The sequence below is a fragment of the Lepidochelys kempii genome, chromosome 20 (assembly GCF_965140265.1).
Source record: "Lepidochelys kempii isolate rLepKem1 chromosome 20, rLepKem1.hap2, whole genome shotgun sequence".
NCBI classification, from domain to species: Eukaryota; Metazoa; Chordata; order Testudines; family Cheloniidae; genus Lepidochelys; species Lepidochelys kempii.
In genome coordinates, this window is record NC_133275.1 from 25603383 (window position 1) to 25610180 (window position 6798).

Here is a 6798-nt window from a genome sequence, read left to right on the forward strand (position 1 = left end):
CTTGACTGGGCACTTAATTTGCACATTCCTGTCTCAAGAAGCTGCCCAAATTCTTTACAAATGCTACTTAAAAGTCAGGCAAGAACACACCCAATATCATAACTTCAAATACAAAAATGACACATGCATACAAATAGGATTAATAGATTCAGTAGATCATCACCTTTACAGAGAGCTGTTACATGGCATATGTAGCATAAAACATATTCTAGTTATGTCATATATACATTCATAAGCATATTTCCATAAAGCCTTATGGAGGACACCGTCACAGGGGGGTTGGATGAGGCGGCTGGGGGCAGTCAGGGGCAGGGGTTCTGGGGGCAATCAGGGGGCAGGGAGAAGGGGTGATTGGATCGGTCAGGGGTCCCAGGGGGCAGGCAGGAATGAGAGGAGGGATTGGATGGGGTGGCAGGGGGAAGTCAGGGATGGGAGTTCTGGGGGCGGTCAGGGAGTGGGGGGAGGGGTGGATGGAGCAGGGGTCCCGGGCGGGCTGTCAGGGAACAGGGGGGGTAGGGGGTTTGGATGGAGCAGGAGTCCTGGGGGGGCCATCAGGGGGCGAGAAGCAGGGTGGGGGCAGGGGCCGGGCCACACCTGGCTGTTCGGGGAGGCACAGCCTCCTCTAACCAGCCCTCCATACAATTTCCGAAACCTGATATGGTGCTCAGTCCAAAAAGTTTGCCCGCCCCTATTCTAAAAGGACTGGGCATTTGCAGGCTATCCAGAATAGCCAGAGCTAGAATAGTCAATGACAACAAACAGGATTGAAAGGAATATTAGCACTCATATTTCAGAGCTCAAACCAATCTCTAGCTATTAGAGACCAGGATGCAACCTATGTGGGGAGCAGATTACACCTTCCTCTGAAAAACCAGGTGCCAGCCACCTCTGGAGACAGGGCTAAAATAGATCTTGGGTCTGACCCAGTCTAGCAATCCTTGTGTTCCTCACCTAAGAGACAGTTTTATTAACTAACCAAACTCTGCGAGGTCCAATTAATTACCATAATTAATGAGAACATAAGAATTGCCAGACCAGATCCAGACCGGTGAGCCAACTTCTCCACTAGTGCATGTCCATGTGTGTGTAAATGTACACACCAATGCCCTCTACTGGGTGGAATCAGACTTGCTCAGCTGTGTGTCATATGCCCTGCACTTCTGACGGCTAATGGAAATTCTCCCCTGGCTCAGGGGGTCAGGGCCTGAACTTTTGGAGCAGGTTGGTCTGAGCTGTGTCCTCACCTTTGCCATGAGTGGCCATGAAGCCTGTGGCAGAGGTGTCTGAAACAGCCACAAAGTCCGCACCCCCACCCTGACTCCCTGGGCTGCCACACATCTCCAACATAACAACACACACAGTTCAGACCAGAACGCCAGGGGCAAGTGTCCTGGCTGGAGCGGAGGATGGCTCTTGCTCAGCCCCTGGAGAGAGCATCAGGGAAGAAAGACATTCCAGCTGGGCTTCTGAAATCCCATTAAAATCCAGCGGGTGTTGAGTGCCTCACTCCCTTAGTCTCCTAGTGTGTGTGTGTGAGAGAGAGAGAGGAGGCTGCTGCCTGGCTCCCCCAGAGCAGAGAGAATTCGGTGTGGGAACACGAGTGTGCACTCGCACATGCACGCACACCCCCCATGCAGTCATTTACCTCCTTGACAGCCAATACACTAATTCCTCCTTATCTCCTGGGCCTGTCCCCCCCAAATCCATCCTGATCCCTGAAAGCACAGACATCTCATCCTTGCTCGAACCCGTCTCCCTGGTCGAATGAGTAATAAACAGCCTGGAATGACTCATCTTTCTTCCCAGCAGGCAATTAATGCTGGATCTGCAGATAATGAGCTACTGGGGTTGTCACTCTCTCAGGAGCAGCGGAGGTAAGATGCAAATGAAGAATGCTCCATACCTTCACCTTAAACTCCTAAACCCCCAAGTCCCAGAGGATTGATTAAAATGGGGTTTAATTAAATGATGGAGGGGGGAACAGGAGGAGCCAATGGACAGATGCAGGCAGCGAGACTGGAGAGGTGCACACTGCCTGTCAGCAGGGAGCTTCCCTTCCCTCTGCGACTGCGACTTCACTGCTCCCCATGCACTCCTGTCTGAGCACCTGGGAACCAGTCACAGCTTTATCCTGGCAACACCCTGGTCAGCAGACCCACAGCACAGAAGTTTTCTTAAAAGTCATATGGGAGGATGATTGGAGGAATTCTGGGGGAGTGGGGTCGAGTGGTGAGAGCAGGGGGGCTGGGCGTCAGGACTCCTGGGTTCTATCCCCGGCTCTGGGAGTGGAGTGGGGTTTAGTAGGGGCGGGCTCCTGGGTTCTACTGCCAGGTAGGGAAGGCTTCATCTAACGGCACAGAGACCAGAATCTTCAAAAAGGGAGCCTGCCGCCGAGCCAGAAAGGGACACCAGGCGCCCGAAGGGCCTTAGCTACACTCCCAGCCTTCCTTACACCAGCAGGCAAGAAAGCACCAGGAGGCTGACAGCCAGAAATGGAGAGGACAGGTGGGCCTGTGTCTTTCATTGTTCTATTCATTTATCTAACAGCACCCCAGGGCGCGTGTATGGCGCGCCCCCGGGTGGAATAAAGAGAAAGACAAGGCCCTGTCCCCAAAGGGCTTGCACATGGCATGTCCAGTGCAAGGAGCAAATAGGAAGAGGGTTTCTCACCCTGGGCAGGGTCCAGCACAAGGCCTAGCTGCCCTCACCCTGACCCCTCACTCCTAGGCAGGGCCCTGCATGAAACCTAGGGGACCTCCTACCCTCACCTAGGGTGGCCAACTTTCTAATCGCACAAAACCGAACACCCCTGCCCCACCCTTGTCCTGAGGCCCCGCCCCTTCCCTTCCCCAAGGCCCCGCCCTGCCCCACCCCACCCCTTCTCAGAGGCCACGCCCCTCACTCGCTCCATCCCCCCCTTCCTCCATTACTCGCTCTCCCCCACCCTCACTCACTTTCGCCCAGCTGGGGCAGGGGGTCGGGGTGCAGGAGGGGGGTGAGGGTTCCAGCTGGGGGTACAGGCTCTGGGGTGGGGCCGAGGCTGAGGGGTTCAGAGTGTTGGCTCAGGCTGAGGGTGTGGGCTCTGGGTTGGGGCTGGGGATGAGGGGCTTGGGGTGCAGGAGGGGCTGAGGGCTGGGGCAGGGGGGTGGGGTGGGGGCTTGCAGGGTGAAGGCTCTGGGAGGGAGTTTGGGTGTGGGAGGGGACTCTGGGCTGGGGCAGGGAGTTGGGGTGCAGGAGGAGGTGCGGGGTCCCGGTGGTGCGGGAGGGGTGCAGGAGGGGGTGCAGGGTGCAGGCACCCTCCCCACCCTCCTGCAGCTCCCATTGGTTGCGGTTCCCGGCCAATGGGCGCTGTGAAGCCGCACTTGGGGCATGGGCAGCTCAGGGAGCCTTCCTGGCCGCACATGTGCCCAGGAGCCGCAGGGACCCGGCAGGTGCTTCCAGAAGCCACACGGAGCTAGGGCAGGCAGGGAGTCGCTGACTGGACTGTTAACGGCCTAGTTGGCAGTGCCGACCGGAGCCGCCAGGGTCCCTTTTCGAGCGGGTGTTCTGGTCGAAAATCGGCCGCCTAGCAACCCTCCTCCACTCCTGGGAAGGGGCCCGCACAAGATTGAGGCAACATTGAAGTCCCACTGGAGGCCTCTGTTTCATTGGAGGCGGCAGGGTCCAGTCCAGTGGAGATGGCCCTGAGCAATAGTCCACAATCCTCTTGTGCGAGTCACTTCGCTTCGCTTCTGTGTCCCTCCTGCCCAGCCTAGGAGGCTCTGCTGATGTCCAAATGACAGTGACTACAGCAGGCCTAGACCTGCCTTTCCAGCCATACCTGAGCCCCTTGTCTGAAGGGGGTCCAAGAACTGTCTGTGCAATGTGTTATTCTTTCATCAAAGATAACATGGTGAACTATTCTAATAGATGCTCATTATTAACAGAAGCCTTCTAGGAATGCGAGATCATCTCTGAATGCTTTATTAATGATTAATGACATGCTGCCTTTCAAAACAAAGGCTTTGGACACTAGAGAAAGATATTTTATTCATTGTATTTTGCTGCTACTGTTAGTATTGACGGAGAAATAAGATGATAGGCATGGGGAAAAGTCACCAGGGAAAGAAAAGAAAGAAAGACAGACAGGGCTGGAAGGCTCAAAGCAGACAAGACCTGTACATCAGAAGAGTTCTCTCTCTCTCCCACACTCCAGCTTAAGAGGAGCTTTCCCAGCCCCTCTGTTAATGATGCTGCTAATTCTATTTTTGCAGGTTTTCCAGTGTTAGCAGCCGGCTTTTGCAGCTTATGTCTCCAGGAGACCCTGGGAGCTGAGATGCAATTCCCACATGCGAGAAACCCACTGTCCAACACACCTGCACTCACCAAATAGGTGACTTGCTCACCACAGACATAACAGCCTTAAATATTTAAGATTAAATGATTAGCACTGGCCCTGGCAGGGCCGGCGCCTCATGGGAGGGACTCATCTCAGAACCAATTATCTCCACATTATTGCCTTCAGCTTGGGAGAGATGGATCCCATGCCCACCCTTCACATCAGACGGGAGGCAAGTATTAGAGCTCAGGGATGTGTGTGCCAGCTCGTTAATGTGCCGCTGAAAGAAATCCCAGATGAGGGATGATTGATTGAAACAGGGACTGCAATCTACACACATGTACAGCCTCACCTTACACCCTGAACTGTGGCCAGGATACTTGGGGCACAGAAGTTTTCTTTTACCACCACATGTACAGATGACTAGGGGAGGGTACTGGGGTCTGGTGGGGTACAGCAGGGAGGGCTGGGAGTCAGGCTTCCTAGCTCTGCGAAGGGGGAGAGGTTAATGGGAAGCAGCACTTCTAGTTTTTATTCCCAGCTCTGGAAGGAGAGTGGAGTCTAGTGGTTAGAGCAGGCGGGGGCTAAGAGTCAGGATGCCTGGATTCTGTTTCCAGCTCTGCTAGTGATTCATTGTGTGACCTTTGGTGAATTTCTGTGCTCTAGTTTTCCTGTCTGTAAAATGGAGGCAACGCTGGCCTCGTTCACAGTAGTGAAATGCTAAAAATACATTTAATGCTAATGTTCATGCACCAATGCCGGGCGTTGCAGTTTGCAGGGCTCGCCCATTGCTTGGTTTATTCCACGGCCTGGGGTCACTCTGGGGCCCATGGAAATCTGACCCAAAATATTTATGTTGGGGAGGGTTGCTTGAACATTCACAGTGGAGGTGGTTTTGGGTTGTTTTTTTGTTTGTTGGGGTGGGCGCAGGGGGGGCTTTTGCTTCTCCAAATTGGCTGCTGGAATCAGAGCAGAACTTACAATTTCTGTTACGACTTGTTTACAAGCAACAACAGTAAAAAATAATACGCTATTTCAATCCTGAGTCCTAGGCAATGAACCAGGGAGGATGAATGAGGAGTCAGAGAGTGCCAAAGATCAAGTCATCATAATATCATCAAATCTGGGATACTCCAGAGGGATCCACATCCAAAGACAGAGGCGCAGAGCAAACGTGACGCAGGCCAGCTCAGAAGGGATAAGAAGCAAGCTGCAGAAAATGGACTGGAATCAACAATTGTCAAGAACAATTACCTTGGAGAAGGGCAGATGGGACTGCGCAGATCAGTAAGAGCTAGATATGAATGACTAGGGCCTACAGTGGGTCACTAGGGATTAGCAGACAAAAGATGGTAATAAAACCTAGAGAGGGAAGGAAGAAAGAAAATGTATTAAAGGTAGGAGGAGGAATTGGAAATATGTCTGGCTGGTGAGTCTTGCTTGGGGTCTCCAGATTTGGGGTCTGTAAGGAATTCTGCCCCCGGTCAGACTGGCAGGAGACTTTATGGGGGGGGGTGCCTTCCTCTGCAGCATGGTGTTTGGGTGAACTACTGATATCGTCTTGGTGTTTCTTACCTGTTCTAATCAATTCCCTGCCGGTGGACGGGGCTCAGACACTGGGCTCACCTTGGTCCCTCCTGTTCTCTGCTTGTGGCTCACAAGAGTTTAGTCTCCTGAGGACTGAAATATTTTGGTTTAACTCCAGTCAGTGGGCTCAATCTAGGGCCTGTATAAAGGCCTGTGATATGCAGGAGGTCAGGCAAGACGATATCATGGCCTTAAACTCTGCAAAACCTATGAAACTTGGAAGGAAGAAGCTGAGCTAGAGCCCAGAGAAAGAGGCACTGTGAGACACAAGTCTGCCTGTCCATCTGTGCCACGGTAGCTGAGATATCTATGGTGATATCCCTTCCAGACTGTGCCCTTCACTCCTCCCAGCCCCGGACATTTCTCAGGGACTTCGGTGGCTGCCTCACCGCACAGGCGAGTTTCCCCCGCTGGGAGAGGGCACAGTTCCCTGCTCCGCCACAGCCTCCCTTCTGCTCTCTGCCACTCAGGTCTCCATTGGCGAATTGGGGATCACAATCCTTCCGGTGTCTGTCTTGTTGATTTATACTGTAAGCAGGGACTCTCCTACTCTCTGTCCCTGCAGTGCCCAGCCCAGTTGGGTCCTGATCTCAGTCAGGATCTGTGCAGCACCTGGGCCAAGGCAGGGCCGGGCTTGGTGCCTCTGGGGGCTACTGTGACGCAGATGATAATGCTAGGAATGGAGACTAGCGTCCAGCCAGGCCCGGATGCAGCAGGGAAGAAAAATCAGACAGAGGCCAGTGTAATGGGGCTGGTTTCAGCACTTCAGCCTGCTAGGAGAGAGAGAGCAAGTGCAGCTCTTATCTCTCAGTTCCCTAAAAGGATGTAAATTGGAGGCCATTGTGCTCCTTCCAGCCACAACTAAGGGGAAAAGAATATTCTGAAAAGGACAC

General features: G+C 53.3%; 1 long non-coding RNA gene across 1 annotated transcript; it reads left to right on the top strand.

Annotated features, from left to right (window-relative positions):
* The first annotated feature begins 595 nt into the window (after positions 1 to 595).
* LOC140900866 (uncharacterized) lies at positions 596 to 5825 on the top strand. Its single transcript, XR_012155736.1, has 3 exons — positions 596 to 1874; positions 4254 to 4372; positions 5365 to 5825. It is a non-coding gene; the product is annotated as an uncharacterized lncRNA (long non-coding RNA).
* Positions 5826 to 6798: the final 973 nt, after the last annotated feature.